This window comes from Zonotrichia leucophrys, chromosome 13 (assembly GCF_028769735.1).
Source record: "Zonotrichia leucophrys gambelii isolate GWCS_2022_RI chromosome 13, RI_Zleu_2.0, whole genome shotgun sequence".
Lineage (NCBI taxonomy): Eukaryota > Metazoa > Chordata > Aves > Passeriformes > Passerellidae > Zonotrichia > Zonotrichia leucophrys.
The window spans coordinates 7,504,283-7,522,130 of record NC_088183.1 but is presented as its reverse complement, the minus strand read 5'-3'; the positions used below and the strand labels follow the sequence as shown (position 1 = coordinate 7,522,130).

Here is a 17,848-nt window from a genome sequence, read left to right as displayed (position 1 = left end):
TTGTTTCCCCTTTAGCTCTGCAGGGATGGGATGACCAGGGACAGGAACTGAGCTCAAGAACTTGAGCTGAAGGCCCAGTGATGGGCAGGGAGCGTTATGCCCCTTGGGAGGAGGCACTTTGGGAAGGATCACCAAGAATATTTAGGGCTAATCTCCAACTTGGGAACTGAGGTGTCTGAAAGCATGGAAGTATTTGGATCTCATCATCAACTTCTCCTTACCCCAGCCAGATTAAGAGTCTGACAATAAACAATCACTACATGCACCCAACATTTTAGCTTTATAGAGCCAAACTGCTATTTGTGGCTGCATTTTTATACTCATAACTCAAAATTAATCATATAAAAGCTCAGCGGTTTCCACTTGCAGTCACATCCAAGGTAAGAAGTAGGCAAGACAGCATTTGGATGTTAAACATGATGTGGTGTGACTGCAGAGAGTGCAACAGAGATCCTGCTCTGCTGCCTGTTGCTTTCCTTGCAGCTGGCAGAGAGTGGGATGGGGCTGTTCAATCTGCTGATCTAGCAGAGAATGAAAACACTGAGGGTAAAAAACCCCTCCAAGGACTGCCCTGCTCCTTAGCAAAAGCAAACACTGCCCACAGAGTGAGCCCAGGGAGCCTGGTGCTGTCAGTGCCACAGCTGCAAACATGAGCCAAGGGGAGGGAGGAGATTCCCTTTGGGCATCAGTTCATGGGCAGGGTAAAACCTTCAAGCCACGCTCTCAGTGAGCAAGAGGCATCCAGCACATGTGGGGGAGGAGACAGCACTGTTGGATTTTGGATCTAGCCAGCAGACACAGGCAGGCTTGCAGAGGAACACACAGCACCAGGGCAAGCAGAGATGTGCCCATAAAAATCCCAGCACGGGGCTCACAATCTGCGGGATTGCTCCCACAGCTGAGCCCAGGCACGCTCACACAGGGGGGCACATTTGGCCTCCCCTCGTTCAGCTGGGCCTGGGCAAACCCTGCCAAGCACAGAGCACACACCAAACCCTCCCCACTCCCCGAAATCCTCCTGGTGCCCTTGTCATGTGGAAGGACGAGCACATGTGAGAGAGGCAGGAGCTGCCCACATGCAGAGTGCTCAGTGCCTGGTGCTGCAGGAATAAGGAACATTTATCTGCATGGGGACAGACAGCAGGCTCATGCCAGCAGGCACCAGCCACAGCAGCTCACAGCTGGACAGCTGCACAGATTCCCACCTCAGGCTGTGATCACAGCCTGGGCTGTGCCACACTGTCCTTGAGACACTCAGCTGGGCCCCACTGAAACCATCCCTTATCCTCTGCACTGGTGCTGCTGGCAGGCACTCAGCAAACTGCAGGGCTCTCTGCAGCCCTGAATTCCCATTCTCTTGTAAGGTTATCACCCTGGCCCTTCTGCTTTGGAATCCCCATCCTCCCACACATGCACAGACCCCTACTCCTACATTACAGCAAGGCAAGGACTCCCATGAACAGGTACTCTGAGCATGCCCTGCATAAAGAACAGGGCTCCCTTGAACTCATTTCTGTGTGAAAGACAGCTTCATTTTCAGAAAGAGCAGCTCATCTTGATCCTTCTGAGTAATTCCACTGATTGGAGCCACCGGTAGATTGCTCTGTGGCTCATTGATTAAGCTCAATGTGAATAATTGCATTACTGAAATAGATTGGCTCAGGCACCACTGAAGATAAGTCAGAGCAGCCAGGGGTGGCAGGAGCAGTGCACCCACCTGCACAAGGGCCACCCTGGCACCCTGATTCTGGGATGACAGGACAAGGGGCCTGTGTGGCTGCCCAGGGCTGACCTCCAGAAGGTCAGCAGCTTGCCTGCTCTTCCCCATGGCTGTATTTCACTCCCAAGTGGATGGGCCACTCCACACCGTGGCCCCAGACGAGGATTTGGTATGCATGACAGTGCTCCTGGGGGCAGTGCCTACACGGAGCAAGGCTAAACATGCTGACAAAGGCAAGGGAAGTGACCTGGAAATGACAAAGTGAAGCAAGGGAAGGAGCAAAGACGAGGTGGCTGAGGAGAAGCATCTGCACAGTTATTTCTACAGAGCCCACTGAGGAAACACAGCGAGGTTTGTCTGACACAGTTGGTGCAGTGCAGGCACTGCTGGATGTCTCTGCTGTGGGCAAAGCTCTGTGGATTGGCAGCCAGAAGATTAATCCTGCACCTTTCACAAGTGGTGGGGGCTACACAGAATAAAAACCCAGCTACTTTAGTTTTCCATCACGTAGAAGATGATGTGGAACGGCAGAGACGCAGTGTCCTGAGCACAGTCCCAGCTTCTGGCAGCAAGCACAGGGCTGCCACACAGCTCTGAGCAGCTTAAACTGTAATTCTCAAGGCTGAGGTCCCTTTTTCATAACAAGAAACAGCAGAAAAAGTATTTTGAATATGCAGAAGGAATAATTTATAAAATTGAAGATGAAATAAAAAAATCTAAAGAGCTGCTTTTATGATAGATGAGGTTTTAAACACCACATGAGACAAGAGACTTCCCTTAAATAGGTGCCAGTTAATTAATGAGATTTGGTAAATGAGTGCATTTCCTGCACAACAAACTACAGGCTTCCACTTCCAGAGTACATTATGTTAAATTGGACAAAGGCCCATTATTCTGGAATAAAAGATTGCCCACTGGAGGGTTCACACTGAAGTATTCCAAGAATATCTTCATCCAGGAATACAAGCTGTGTATTTGCAAGCGGAAACCAAGCAATCCTTAAAAATACCAATACCTCCTACAGGAGCTGGTACATTCCAAGATTTAGCATTTAGTAGTAAAAAAAAAACCAACCCCACAGTAGCTCAGCCTGTTGGCATTACAAAAGCTCAGGAGACAGGGATGAGCTGCCTCCTGTGAGCAGAAGGCTCTTGGGGCAGGTTTATGCTCTGCAGTATAAAGCAGTGAAGTGGCCCCATCACTGCACAGATATCACATCTCACACTCTCAGCACCTGGGGGCCACTGTGTGAGCTGGTTTGGAGGGGGTTAACAGCATTTCTGCAGTGCTCTCCCTGCAGGGTATGGACAGCACAGGCTCAGCATCCCCAGCACTGGGCAGAAATCCTCAGTGGCCTTGGGCACCAACAGCAAGGGCTGAGTGCACGGCTTGAGCAAACAGACGTGCTGGAGCCCACCAATGGATACCTGCTCCCACTTCACTCTGGAGCACACAGCAGGGCAGCTTTCCATCACAGATACCCTAAACCTGCTGGGAGAGGGCAGGGGCTCCACTAACAAGGTGAACAGCAGACAGACCAGTCCCAAGTGCAGAGTGGGTTACCAGGTTTCTGCCCAGCTCAATCTGTAACTCTCCCAAAGCCACTTCCCCCAAATTCCTCCCCAAAAAGCTTTACAGCCACAGAGTGCTCAGCACAGATGAGGGGACACTCAGAGGGCTCCAAGGCAGGTAAGGCATTTGGGACAGACAGCACCCTGACCACACAACTCCAGGTGCTCACTCCCCAGGCCAGCTGATCATAACCCTCAGCAGACTCTGTGCTACTGATAAAAGACTATTTGAGTTGTTCTATGGAATAATAAGCACCAATCTGGCCACCTCAGGAACAACTCTGAGCACTCTCACTACAAAGAGTCAAAGTCAACTCACCAGGATGCCCAGCTCTTGACTTTCATTATGGAAAATTATTCACAGCAGAAGTGTCACTTCAGCAGTGTACAATTTCTTGTCACCATAAATATTTTCATATCATTACTTTCTTTCTCTTACACCTGTGGAGTCTTAGACCACACCGATTTCTTCACCTGTGCAAAGCTTTTCCCAGACAGAGGACAATCTTTAACTTCTGGAACACAGAGCAAAACTCACAGGGACCCTCTCCAGACTTTTACAAAGATGTATTAAGAACATCTCACAGCACTTTCAGTGATTTTTCCCATTTCCTAAAATTTATTTTCCTTTCCTACCAGAAGACCCATCTCTGCACACACTCCACCTTCAGTACAATCAATAAATTGATAAAGAAGTGAATGCCTTGCCATACATCATTTAATGCTGACTTCTCCCTATGGCTGTTTGAACTAAGTCCATTCTAAGCCCTTAACTGTATTTCTGTACCAATGATTTCCAATTCAAAGGCTTTGCTTTGTCAATTACACACATGCATGCACACACCTACATGTGCATCTTCTGTTAATGCTTTAAGCAATACTTGAATCCTTTAATATTCTCTTCAAGGCCTTTTACAATTTTCCCCACAATGCCATTTAGACTAGCAATTAACCCCCCTGAAACACCACTGCTACCTAATGCTCTTCCAGCAGCACTCAGAGACAGGACAATGTGACAGAAAAACACATTCACGTCTTCACACGCTGGTATGAAGTCCTGGCTTGTCCACAACCATGTTTTTGTTAACTTATCTAGGGTTGAAAACCCTTAGTTATTGACAGCTCTGGTTTGGTAGCTGAGAGCAGGAGTACTGAGTCATGCTGGCACAATCATCACTCTTTCTCCAGGGATGTTTGGCACAGCCAGTGCCATCAGTTAATTTAACTCACAGACTGACCTGGGCTGTCCAGCATGCAGGGGTGTAGAGCAGTGGGACACTGTGCCCATCACCTCTCCAGGTGAATGGCAGCAGGAAAGAACACTGCTTTCCATTTCCAGGGCTGCTTTCGTGCTGCCAGCCACCCCAGGCATGGATGTGGGCAGCAAATGGAGCTGCCACAGACAGGACACAGCTGAGGTCTCCAAAGGGCTTTTCCTCCCTGCAGCTCCTGCCAAGACAGCTGGGGAAGCTCCACAAGTGGAGACTCAGGCACACAGACATTGCTCAGAGCCTCAGCTCACAGTCAGCCTTCCAGGGAACTACTTGTGTATCTATGGAGTCTCCAGGAACAAATTGGTTCTCACCTGTAGGAAACCAAGAGTAGAAAGTGTCCATCCCACAAGCCATGGCTGCCCAGGTGTTCCTGCTGACAGCAAATGTTGGACTCCAGGTGGATTTTAAATTGAAGTTCACCTGCAGTGATCTGTTTGGAAAAGTGTTCCCTAATGTGTCTATGGGGGATAAATGCACATTAAAAACTGAGCCTTTTCGGATCAAAGGAACTGGAACTTCTATACTACGTAAAAAACAACAAATCAAAATACACTTTTTCCTATTATGAGCATGGAAAAAAAAAAGAGAAACCTTCCTACGTAAACATGATAGGACAGACACTCAAGTCACATACTAAGCATTTTTCAGTGGTTTGGGAAAGAAAAGAAATACAAAACGTGAAGTTAATATTCCTACTGGAATGAGATGAAAGATATCATTTTACGCCCTACTTGAACCATCATAGTAATTTTCATCTGCACTAATAAAAATAAATCAGCAGCTGATCTTCCATGCATTACAATTACCATTTCATGCAACAGTCACAATGCTTCTGAGATGCATTTGCCCTTTGGAACTCCTGCCACAAACAGAGCTGAATTTGGGGACTGCCGAGTGCACAAATTTATAACATCAATTCTTTGAGGACATTGTCATGTAGAAAATGCAATGTGGGCAGCTAGAGAGAAGCATCCAGAGAAAAGCATCCAGAGAAAAGTGTCCAACTCTGAGTAAAGATTTTTAAGAGGAAAATAATTAGAACTGAACAACTGAAAAAAGAAAAAGTCATCTTGCACTGCACCAACTGTTGGGTGACCAGCAGAGCCCTGTTTGGAGCAGACTCCTCACCCAGACAGGAATTAATGAATTCCCAAGCAGCCCCCCCTGCCTGCAGCTCAGCCTCTTGCAGAGATGCTCATTTGCAGAGCACGACACAACGTGCTGTTAGACAGGAGAGGTTCAATATTCATTAACCAAAAGAGCCCCCACCTTGTGCTGCTGCTGCCTGCAGTACAAATCACCCAGCCTGGGTTTTATCAATGCTGTCACTCACTGTCCCAGGAACCTGAGCCTCGAATGCAGCAGCACCCCCAGCCCTCAGCTGGGGCATTGGCACAGCCAGAGCCCAAAGCTGGGAACCTGCAACCGCTCTTTGGGCAACCCAGACAGAAAATGCTGGAAACACAAGAGGCTTAATCTCAAATTTGCATATAGCAACTTATCCTTGCAATAGTTCACTGCTAAAAAAGGAGCTACATGAAAAGGAGGAATTGAAGCAGGCAGCTGCACGTTGGGAGATTTACTCCAAAGCCTCCCAGGAATCCAATGGAAGCTTGCAGCACACGCTTTCTTTTACAGCCCAGGACAGCAATACATTCAACTGTGCTAAAACAGAAGTGTCAGGCACAGAGATTTAAGGAGATAATACAGTGAAGGCTCAGGGACTAGATAAAATCATAAAAAGATGCAGGCAAAAGCTGCTTCTTGCTTGCTCTTTGCTATCAGTTGTCCCTTTGTATTGGATGGGGAAGGCAGAGCACAACAGCTCCAGCAGGAGGGATGGCTGGGGTAACATTGTCCTTGGCTGCCCAAATCCAAACCCAGCTTGTCCCTGAGCACCCCTGCTCTTCTGGCTCAAAAAAACAACTCTGGTCACCAATGCAAACATCTGCACCCAGCAGAATGGGGCACCAGATGTACAGGGTTGCAACCTGCTCCAGTCAGGTGGAAATCTACACTGCTCTAGAGGCTGACCCCAGCCTTGGATTCTGCTCTGTCTGCTGAGCTCTGCAGCATGTCCTGGCAACACACAGATTATCCAAGAAGCTCAGTAAAACACGGCCAAGGTATAGTAGAGACCCAACAGCACATAAACTGTCAAAGAAAAAAAAAAAAACAAAAACCAAAACAACCACCCTGCTTTCAGATATCTGGAAGTTATGCAGAAAAGATCTTCATGGCCATCTCCTTGGTGCCTGTAAGCACTTGGTCCCACAGGTCACATTGGGAAATCCCAGCAAACTGGAGAGCCCCACAGCCATCCATCCTTCCAGCAGCACTTGGGCTAAAACTGCCCCAGAACTGAGGATGCTTTGTCACACACTCTGCCTCTGCTGGGAGCCTGGAAATGCTCCCTTCAGAACCCTGGAAACACTCCCTTCAGGACCCTGCTTGCCCAAATATGTTTGTCACTGTCTCCCAAATAACTCACAGGAATGTCTTTCATTTTTCAAGCGGTGCCATCAAACATGGGGCTGCACACATCACAAACACTGACATATTTCACTAAAACAATCCAGCAGCAGCATATGGGGAGTATTTATACAGGCCTTTATTATTATTTATGGAAGGTAAACGACCCTCTCCAAGACGTGGTGACTTGTGCTGACAGCATCTTTGTTTTTAGGAAAAAAATACCAAGAGAGGAGGGTTGGAGGCTTTGCAAGTCTAACCCATGGGTACAAATTCCACCAGTTCCTGTCCAGGAAAAAACCCAAGCATTCTCTTCTTCCCGTTTTTATTGTCATTCATCTTACAAGCTGGTCTTATTAAACTTGTTACTCAACACAATAATTAGTAGAAATAATATATATATATAAAAATAAAATTCAGGCATTTGCTATAATTAAGTCTTCTTAAGTGTTATTTTATTAGTTGAGGTGGAGCAATTTTGTCACGATTGAACAGTTGAGGAACAATTAAGTAGAATGCAGCTTTAATTCCTTCCTGATCTCCTGACAAAAGCCAACACACATTCAAACTCATGTGAGAGAAACCAACACCAATCAGAGCAATGTGACATTGCAAGTTGTCTCACCAGGTGAGAAGCCAAGCTGGGACGGTGCCGAAGCACTGGAGCTTTAATGGGTGCCAGCAGCAGTGCCCTGGGCAGGGGCAGTGCCAGGTCTGTGCCAGGGGTTTGTTTGCCCTCCCCAGGAAGGACAAAGGCACCGTGTGGCCCAAGGATGAGCCATGCACAACTCGTGGGACCAGTCGGGATTTTAGGGTGCCAGCACTTCACTCTTGAGCTCTGACACGTCACCCATCAGCCACTGGACGAGTCCCAGAATCTCCCTGTCCCTGTTTCTAGCTATCACAAGTGGAAACCAACCCATCTCCAGCATGGAAGGACACTTTGATAAATGCAGTAATTACCACCAGACACCCCACCCAGCCAGCAAGAAAATCAAGGCCATTTATTTGCCCACCTAGTTATAAAACTACCACCAGAAAACTCTGCAAATCAAGCCCCTGGAATCTGATTTAATTAAATCAATGAGAATTATATCATTAATTCATCAGAAAGCTCAAAGCTAATAGGAAATTGTTTCTATCGACTACAAACTCCTTCCAGGGAGCTGCCTGGCGGTGCCCCCGCTGTGGAGCTGCCCAGCTGCACCTCTGCTGCTCCATTTGTCATCTCAATGCACCATTTGTTCCTCCCAACACAGATCAGCTTTCACAAAGCAGTTGTCATGCTTCTCCCAGCCCCTGCCATCCCAAGCACTTTGCACATTCCCCTCCACATGTGCTCATAAAAATCACTCGCTGTGAGAGCTTTTAAATGGGGCTTGTCAAAACACCAGGATGGAAGGTGTGCAGGAGAGAACCTCCAGTTTCCTTTGCTGGAACACCCAAACACACAGCCTGGTACCATCAGGCTTCTCTTTCCTCAACATACCCCTGGGATGTGGCTGTAAAGAAGAATTCTGACAGGAGGGAAGGGAGACACAACAATCTTAAAAGGAAACTTCACACATGTAAAAGCCTACAAAAGGTAAAACCTGTCAAAGAAACCATCAGGAAGTGTTTTAAGGCAATTTGGAAATACAGTTTCAGTGGCTGGTTGAACACCTTTAGAATACAAATATTCAGCAGGCTATTTACAGTACAAGGGAAAAAGTTTCCACTTTTTCCAACCCACAGCAGAGCAGAGTCTATTCTCAGTGAGGAACATAAATTTTGAGCAGCTCCAAGAGACATGACGAAGTCATTGGCTTTATCTCAATTTAACTGATTTCAGGAAACTTAAGCAATACTCAAGACGAGGGCTCTCCATCTCAAAGACACTCAAACCCTGCTAGACCTGCTATTGTGTAGACAGCAGTTGCTGATTTATTGACTGCATAGAGCTGTGGATCAAGCCTTAGTATTTGCTAATATCTCTCCTGGAATTGGCCTTTAATGACCCGATTCCACTGCTATTAGTGAGAAAGGAACAATGCCCCTTTCCTTCAACCAAGTTGGACCAAGCTGTATCACTTAGCAGCTGAACTGGAAAAATAAAACATTTGGACCAATTAAGCTAGTGATAAGATATTTAGCACACATTTCATCTGATATGAAAACCTCAAATCTAGGGCTAAACCAAAGAAATTACAGTACAGTTTCCAGATGAGAAAGAAAGGTGTTGAGCAGTGGAAATTCCCCTCTCATTCCCTTGGGTGCAATTCAGAAGTTACCCTGGCGAGCCCAGGGCAGCTCCAGGAACATAAATACAAAGTGACAGGGAAATCCAGCCTACTATTCACATCACATATTCCATGGTTCTTTCTATTTCACAGTAATACACCAAGTTAAGCTGCTTATTAGATGGGCACATTCTCCTAACCTCAGCCTGGCTTCTATGTTATGTTGGGCTTGCCATCAGTACTGACCGCCCTTTAATCCTAATTCTGCTGTCATTTGTGGTTTCACTTCAGAAGATCCTTGCTTTAATTCACAGATGGGATCGCTGTTAGCACTGCTGCAGCCCACAAGAGAGGCATGTGAGAAATGCCATCCCTGTAACCATCCCTATTTATACAATCCTCCTGCACATTTTCCTAACAATCTATACTTTCAAATACTTCTGTTGACCTACAGGATGTTGTGGCATATGCTTCTAAGCCCCACAGCACGCCCATTAGCAAATAATGACCTTCCTAAAATGACCTGGTAACAGCTAATAACTGCCATAAAGCATAAAAAGGCTGTGGTACAGAAGGTCTTTTATGGAATGAAAAAAAAAAACCCAAATTTTTATTAGCAGAATTGCTAATGGACACAGAGTCCTCATGTGATCCATTTACTTTTAGGAAATGCCTGGTATCAGATAATGAAATTATCTCACAAAACAAAAACAACCCCCAAACCAGCACTTTCAAAAAGCACACTGCAGTCTGGCAGCTCATGAATGAAACACTCCGTAGGTGTTTGTGTACATTTATAATTTACTACACCACATTAAGAAGTAAGACAACTGCAAACGACAAGCTGCTGCTCTCCCAGCTGTGTACACTGTGCAATGATACCTTCCACCAGGGCTCAGCCCTGCTACCAACCTTCCAGTTGGGAGAAAGACAGAAGGATCCAAAGGATCCAAGTCAGCTCCAGCAACTGAGTAACAAATGGCAGCAACTCTGCCTTCATAAAGTTCTGAATCAATACACACTGAAATGCTGTTTAGTGTGTGCACATGCCAGGAGCAGAAGCACAAATCCCACCCCTGATACAGAGCAGCACACCTGCTCCAGACCTTGCTTTCATCCTGCACCCCAAACTTGTATAAAATCACTGCTAATCTCCCACAGAGGAGATATCCATATCTGGCAGCTCACGTAGCACCAGGTTCAGCCCTTCTGGAACAAAGCACCAAACTCAGCCAGGCACACACCTAGCTTTACACATGTTCCCAGCTCAGAGAGAAATCTCCAGGTGCAGTTTTCAGCACGTAATTAATCCTACAAAACACAGCAAGACAAGCTTTCCTTTATGGCCTCAGCAGGAGAAGACTCAATGCAGCTGCATGGAAGTGCCTCACAGGATATTTCCTACAACACTTTCACCTGCTCTTGATCTTCCTACCTGAATTTCTCTATTGGACCCACTGCTTGCAGTTTCCCCTGTAACCCTGGTGAATTATTCTATGCTGGCTCATCCTAATGGCTGAACCATACGTGACCCATGTAACTCTTTCTGCACCCAGATAAGGAGGCCCTGCAGAGTTTCAGTTCCATGAACAAGTTGACAGATTTGAACAAAGTGATGGAAAACATTGCAGATCTCCAGAGTCATCTTTTCTCTCTGCAGATCACTGACTGCACTCAGCATCTTGTCTGTGTTCCAGTTTCAGGGCAGCTGAAGTCTCCAGGCAGCACTCCAGGGACAGCCATGGATCCCTGATGCTTCCAGGGACCTTCTCCAGCCCACAGGGCACAGCAGGGACTGTCTGAAGACATTCCTTGCCCATTCCACACCCCTGCATGATCCCATTCCTACACCCTGTCCTGAGCTCCAGCCCTGCAGAAAGCATCAGGGCCTTTCAACAGCACCCATGTGGAACATCCCAACTTCCTGCACTTGTGGCTTTCCCTTCTGTTTGTTTTTAAGCTGAGGAACGTGATCCCTGAGCCAGGTGACCAGGCTGAACATGGTGTAGGATGTTTATGCACATGTATTGGAACAGCCTACACCACGTTCAAAAGTGCTGTAATCAGGAAATGAGCCATGAAATGTGTAAGCGGCGGCACATTAATAATCTGGTTTATAGCTTAAATTAGAATCTTTGGAATTTCACAGCCAGACACTTTTAAATAGGTCAAAAAATGCTGTAATCACACTTAATGATCACACTGTGATGTGCACGGCATCAGAGCTGGGAGTGAGGAAACCTGAGCAGAATGGATATGAACTACTGGCACACTCAAAAAAGCATTTACCAAACCTCAAGAACAAAACACATAGCTCATCCACCAAGTTTTTTATCTTTTGATCCTGCTCTTCAGAAATGAGGTGTGAGATTTCATGTGATCACAGACAACAAATGCTGTTCTCTGTATTTTCATTTTAGTTAGCACTGCAGATTAGCAAAGGATTTGACCACTTGCAAGTGGTGAGAATTCAGTGATCTTAACAAAGCCTCCCCCATCTGAGAAACACAGTTTTCTATCGTCCCTGCCCACGCATGTGTCACCCCCAGTGCACAGACTTGAAACACATTCCTGGGTATCAGCGTTTGGGTTTCTTTCAAAGAAAAGAACAAGAATCCACAGATCAATCTCAGTAATCTTTTAGTCTCCAAACCAGGGAAACCCTTCACAATTTTGCTAAATTTAGACACATGCTTAAGTTCTCTCTACACCAACTTGATTTCAGGTATAATAAACCTGATGTTAAAATTGAATAAAGAATGAAAATTTCAGCAAAAGACACAATCATTGACTAATTAATCCAGTCCTGTCAAGCTATTGAGGCAAACTAGAAAAAAAAAATCTGCTATATTCTGTGAAAACAAAGTCAATGTTTGTCTACTGCAAAAGTACAAAGTCAGCAGGGGAGACTGCTTGGAAGCTTGTAAGAAAGCAGTAGAGAAATGTTTTTTTGGTTTCTTTTTTCCTCCAGTCAAACTGGGCTTCTTCTAAAAAACAAAGCAAGGCAAAAGATGAAAGGCCTTCTCTTCTGAAGCCAAAGATGAAGAATACAAAGAATATTAATGACTAACAAGTCTGTCTGCAAATGCCATGAGCTTAGCTGTAGAAGGGACTAAAAGGAAGAACAGCACTGCTATTAACTAATAAGTTTCTGATCTAACAAGCAGTGATGAAGGCTGATTGGTCATTTATAGAAGGGAACATTAGTTCAGAAGAACACAGGTTCCCTACAGAGGATGAAAGGAAAGAAGAAAAGATGCCATTATATACATGAAAAGCTCAGGATGGCTCATTTACCCAACACATAAAGGTAGTAAATTCCCAATTAGGGCTTGTCTGTACCCTCACAGGTACAGCAGATGGCTGTCTTGTGGAAAACTTGAGAATTGGTGCAAAGTTGTCACCAGCCCTATATTACAGAACGCTGGATTTTGATGAATTGCATTTCCTAAAGAAAAAATTCAGTAACCATAGAACCTTGCTTTTGTCACAGCAAAGCCTTATTTCCCAGTTCCACAGTTTCCCAGTGTCTTGGAATCCTGCAGGGGTCCAGGAGGGTCCCATGGACCAGGGCCAAGGGAGGGAGGCTCTGGCCTCTCACCTCTGCACAAGCACAGCGAGACCAGTGCAAAGCATGTCCTTCCATGTTTGAAGTTTGCCCATTCCCTTTCAAGAAATTCTTCTAATTTAAGCAAGTGAAACACAATAAAACCAGGAAGATGAAAAACAACTGGCTCGGAGCCAAAAGTGACACCACGCCAAGTTCAGATTTGGAAACTGATTCATTTGCCAGCTCACAGGCACACACACCTAGAGTGTCTATATTTATACACATGGACTCAGGCTCCCTGCTTGGTACAGGCACTATGAGTATTTTTAAATCAGCAAGAAATCAAGAATCCCAGTGCTTAGAGAAGATGGAAAAATTCCCTTTTCTCTAAGCTCAGATTAGAGGAGTCTTGACGCATCAGCTCTGCCTGCAGCACCCAGCAAGGCTGAGAGCCAGCATGGACACACAATTCACTCTGAGATTCCTTCCCTTAACAGGCCACTGCTCACTCTGCAGACAGGCTGTGTTCTGCACTGCAGCCTCATCCAGCAGAGGACACGAGAAGCTTCTGTGTCAGGATGGAAATCTGGGGAGCATTCTGGCAGTGAGAGAGATGGCAATGCTGGACCCAGCACTGCCAGAGAGCCCCAGTGCTGCTGCCCTTCCAGGCTGGGAATTCACAGCCCCACGTTCCGTTCCCAGCTTTGTCCAGAACCCGCAGTGGTCTCAGGAGATCACCAAACTCCCTCAGCATCCCCTCATGGAAAAGGGGATAACAAAACGTCTCAGCAGCACCACAAAGGTTTGTTAATGCTTGTAAGCACTTTGTAGATAAGCAACATCAAGACAGCAGTCAGCAGAGGGATTTGGGGCACAGACAGACATAAATCCAAAGCACTCATATCATATATTCCTTTCAGACAAGCATAGCAGCAGATCAGCTCCCTGCATTTAGTGGTTGTGGGCTCCATCCTCTCAACAGACTGAGCACTCTGCCTTTGATCCAAAAAATGAGTCCGTGGAGAATATTCACATGTTTAATGTTAATCATATGCTTAAATTCTCTGAATCTATAAAGAGAGTAAAAGAGAAAAGTGCTCCCCAGCTCCAAAACAAACACAAATTCCCAGAAGTTATATTTAGGACATGAGCAAACATTTGGCCAGCAAAGGAAAAGCCTTCAGTATACACCTGCTAAGCTTCTGCATCCCTCAGGAAACCTGCAGGTGGGAAAAGTGTCCACAGTGAATTTGCTTAGACAAAACCTTTCTAAAATAACCAGCATGGTGATATTTGAAAGAAGCACCCCAGAGCATGTGACCTACTATTCTTACACACACAAGCAGTCCTTGAGCAAGGAAATCAGAAAACAGAATAAATGAAATTAATTAAGAAATTCACCACACAAATTTGAACTTCTGACTGGGAATTTATAGTTGCAAAAGAATGCATGCATTTATTAACTGTGTACTGTAAGAGAAGAGGCTTTCCTCAGAGGACAGGCACTGCCACCCAGCCCTCACACATTCCTTATGCCTTCAGCAGCACCTAGAAAGCATCTTCTCATAACTGTATCAGAAAGGAACAACACTGAGCAAAAGGAATGGAACCCCCTTAAAGCCTTGTTCATTTTCAGCACATGCCGCTCTCACATCCTCACTATCTGAGACATCTAACTCAATTTACATCCTGCTAAACTCCTGGGCTAGCTGATGGCTTGGGGCTACCAGTCTGCTAAATCAGCTGGCCAGAGTGCCCAGGAGTCTCTGCCCCTGCTCCAACCCCACCCTGACCATCCTGATGATGGATCAGGTGTGTGGAGAGAGGGCAGGGCTCCTGTGGTGCAGGTGAGCTGGGCAGAGCGAGCAGGGAGCTGCAGTGCTGGGATCAGTGAGCTCCAGAGCAGACACTCCTGCGGAGCAGAGCACTCCCAGCTGCAGCCTGGACACAGCCCTGGCCAGACGAGCATGAGCAGCACAAACACAGGGCTGGCTCCCAGAGATGATTTTCAAACCCTGCTAGACAAGCATGTATAGCAAGAAAAGCCTCAGGCAAGCAGAGGGCCACTATGCAGAGCTTCATTGCTGTAGCAGAGCCATAAACATCATCCAGCTTACTCACAGCAGCATCACCTTTTGCCAGCCATGTGAAACGGACAAATCACTCTCTCACCAGCATAAATTGTCCAAGAAGTTAAATAAGGGTTAATTATTTCTAAGGATTTTAAAAGAATCTTTCAAGATTTCTGCCCTCAAATTTGATTTAAAAATGCTGTAAATATTTTCAAGCGAATATCATCAGATGAAATTGACTTGATGGTATAAAAGAACCATTTTCTTAAGTAAAGGCTTTTTGAGAAGTGTGCTGTATTCTAACAGTAGACAGCACTTTTACCTTAATAAACCAGAGGGAGCTGTATTAGTCACACCTTACAAATGGTTAACAAGGTGTTTATCTTCCTTGTTTGGCTGAATTAGAACCACACAAAATGCCCTGACTCAAAGGAGGCAGAACAAATCCCTACCTTCACCTGCCGTGAGGGATGGAATTAGAATGCTGGGTGAGGCTCTAAGGAGTCCAAGGGAAGTTAAGACATCACAAGGAATCCTGGTTATACTTCTCCACCTCCTTTGCACGACACTTTGCTGTCCCAAGGTTTGCAGACACTACAAAGCAACACAAAGTTCACTGCTGTTGCAGTTATCAGCATGACCTGGCAGACCCCACCTCTGGAGAGGGCTGAAAGCCCCAGACTACACTTCCATGACTTTTTTCACCAGTTTCCTGCTTATTGTGAGAGATGCCCTACGCTGCACAGGCTTGGAGCTTACTCCTATGATGGGGTAAGCTCCAAGCCTGTGCAGTGCAGGGCATCTCTCACAATAAGCTCAGACCTCTCAGACATCTCTGGTGCCTTTGCTTTGTTCAGAGCCTCCATTAACATCACCCAGGACTTCATTAGCAGGCACTTTCCCCTGGCTAGAGCCTTGACTCTTCCTTTGCTCTACCACTTCTTCCTTGAAGTGCACAAAGAGCCAGAGTGTAACAAAGAAATGCACTCCCCATCCTCACTCCTGCACCAAGCCATCCTCCCCATCCCTCAAAGGCAGCCCACCCCTACTCCATCCCTAACAAAACAGGGAGATTAAGAGAGTCCTGGGAAACAGAGCAGCAGCAAGGGGCATCTTCCAGTGCTCAGAAGGGCAGAAACACCTCCAGGCACCAGGCACCACTGGCTGCAGCAGAGAGCACAGGTGTCCCACAGCAAGAGCTGAACCTGGGCAAGGACTGCTGGATGCACCTTTTCAGCCACACTGGCTTGAGAGCAATAATTATATTCCAGTCTCATTTCCTCCTGATCTACAGCTCTAACTCCTTAGTGACTCCTATGAAGCCAATTTCCAAATGTGGTACCACTCTGGGTGTTTGCCTTAAATAAAGAGCCCAGTAAAACAATAACTATCTTTTTTATCTGGAAAATACATGCCCAGAAAATTTCTCCTGTGGAATACAAATGTCAGTATTTCAGGTGTCAGGAACATCATATGATGTTGGATCCAAGGTTCCAACAATGTGCCATCGCCACCCTACTCAACACATGGGCAGAGACCAAGTCTAGAGGATACAATCAAAGCATAAATGGTTCCTCCTCTGCACTGCTTTTTCCTTGTCATCTCCCAGTGTTTAATGCTGTGCCAGAGGGAGCAGTGCCCAGTGTGGGTCCTCAGACAGCCACCAGAACGCCCGAGGCTGTGCGATGTCACCCAGGAGCACGGCGGGCATTAAAGGCACAGGAGTCTGTGCAGCTGCTCCCCTGTCCTGCTAATTGGGTACTGCGGACACGCTCACGCCGTGAGCGCATCTTTGACATAACACAGCATGACAATTCTTCCAGAGTCACAGAAATGCAGAGCATACAAATAAACCTGAATGCTGAAACCATTTCATTGTTCATAAGAATATGCAAGCTGCACCTGTTACGACCAAGGGCACTGTCTGTGCATTGGAGCTGATTATTCCAGCCTCTAACAAGCCTGTCTGATTTGGAGGACTGTCAAACTCCAGGAGTTAATAAAGCACAGCAAAATTATTTTGCAAAAAGAAATCATTACGGAATATACAGGGGGAGAGATCTTTAAATGTAAGGCAAAGAAAACAATCCTCAAACTGACATTATCCTCTCAGCTTCCCACAGCCCCTGAGTCAATTTAAATCAAATTCACTGAAACAAAATAACTCTAAAATTGATACCGGTAAAGTCCTTCCCGGAGACAAATGTTCGGGAGCCCAAGCGCAGCTCCAGCCCGGGACTCCCGATAGAGGAAGGCAGGAGAGAGGAGCGCTCCCCAAGCCCCGTCCGGCGGGAGGGAGCAGCGCTCCCGCAGCCGCGAGAGGAGCCGGAGCGGGGGAAGCCGGGGAGCAGGTGCCAGAGCCGGTCCCCTCAGACCAGCCCCGCCGCCAGCAGGTGAGGAGCACCGGGCCGGGGCTGATTTTCGGTGGAGAGAAGGAGCCGGAGCAGCGCAGCGAGGAGCGGCGGCTGCGGCAGCGCGGTGCGGGCAGGGCGCGGCGGAGGGGACGGGAGCGGCACTCACCGAGCTACGCGTGGCTGCTGCTGCTGCTGCTGCCCCCGCTGCCGTCCATGGGGGCGGCGGGCGGACGGGAGCCCGCTGTGGGCCACAGCCGCCCCGCGATCCGCCGCATCTGCCCGGCGCCGCCGCCGCCGCGGAGGAGGAGGATGAGGAGGAGGAGGAGGAAGAGCGGAGCGCGCCGCCCCGGAGCCCCGCACAGCCCGGCCGCAGAGCGCCGCCTGCCTGCCTGCCCGCCGGGATGGGATGGGATGGATGGGATGGGAGCGGGGGGGCCCGGCCGCGGGGGCAGGTGCAGCCGCCCGGGGCGGGGGGCGGCGCGGAGCCACAGCCGGAGCTGGAGCTGGAACCGGAGCCGGGCGCGGCCCCGGGGCGGCGCAGCTGCCGGAGCCGTGCGCGGAACGGGGGCGAGGAGCGGCTGGAAGCGCCTGTGTGTAACGTGGCCGGGCGCGAATC

General features: G+C 47.4%; 1 protein-coding gene across 2 annotated transcripts in view; it reads right to left on the bottom strand.

The window, feature by feature from the left end:
* RASGEF1C (RasGEF domain family member 1C) overlaps positions 1-17,632 on the bottom strand; it is a 72,084-nt gene extending 54,452 nt beyond the window's left edge. The window contains exons 1-2 of one of the 2 annotated variants that reach the window (XM_064724793.1): positions 17,399-17,516; positions 15,331-15,472 (exon numbers count right to left, since the gene is read on the bottom strand). The gene's annotated coding sequence lies outside the window, so the exon portion shown is untranslated. Of the gene's footprint in view, positions 1-15,330; positions 15,473-17,398 lie in introns of both variants that reach the window. The other variant, XM_064724794.1, reaches the window with a different exon arrangement.
* Positions 17,633-17,848: the final 216 nt, after the last annotated feature.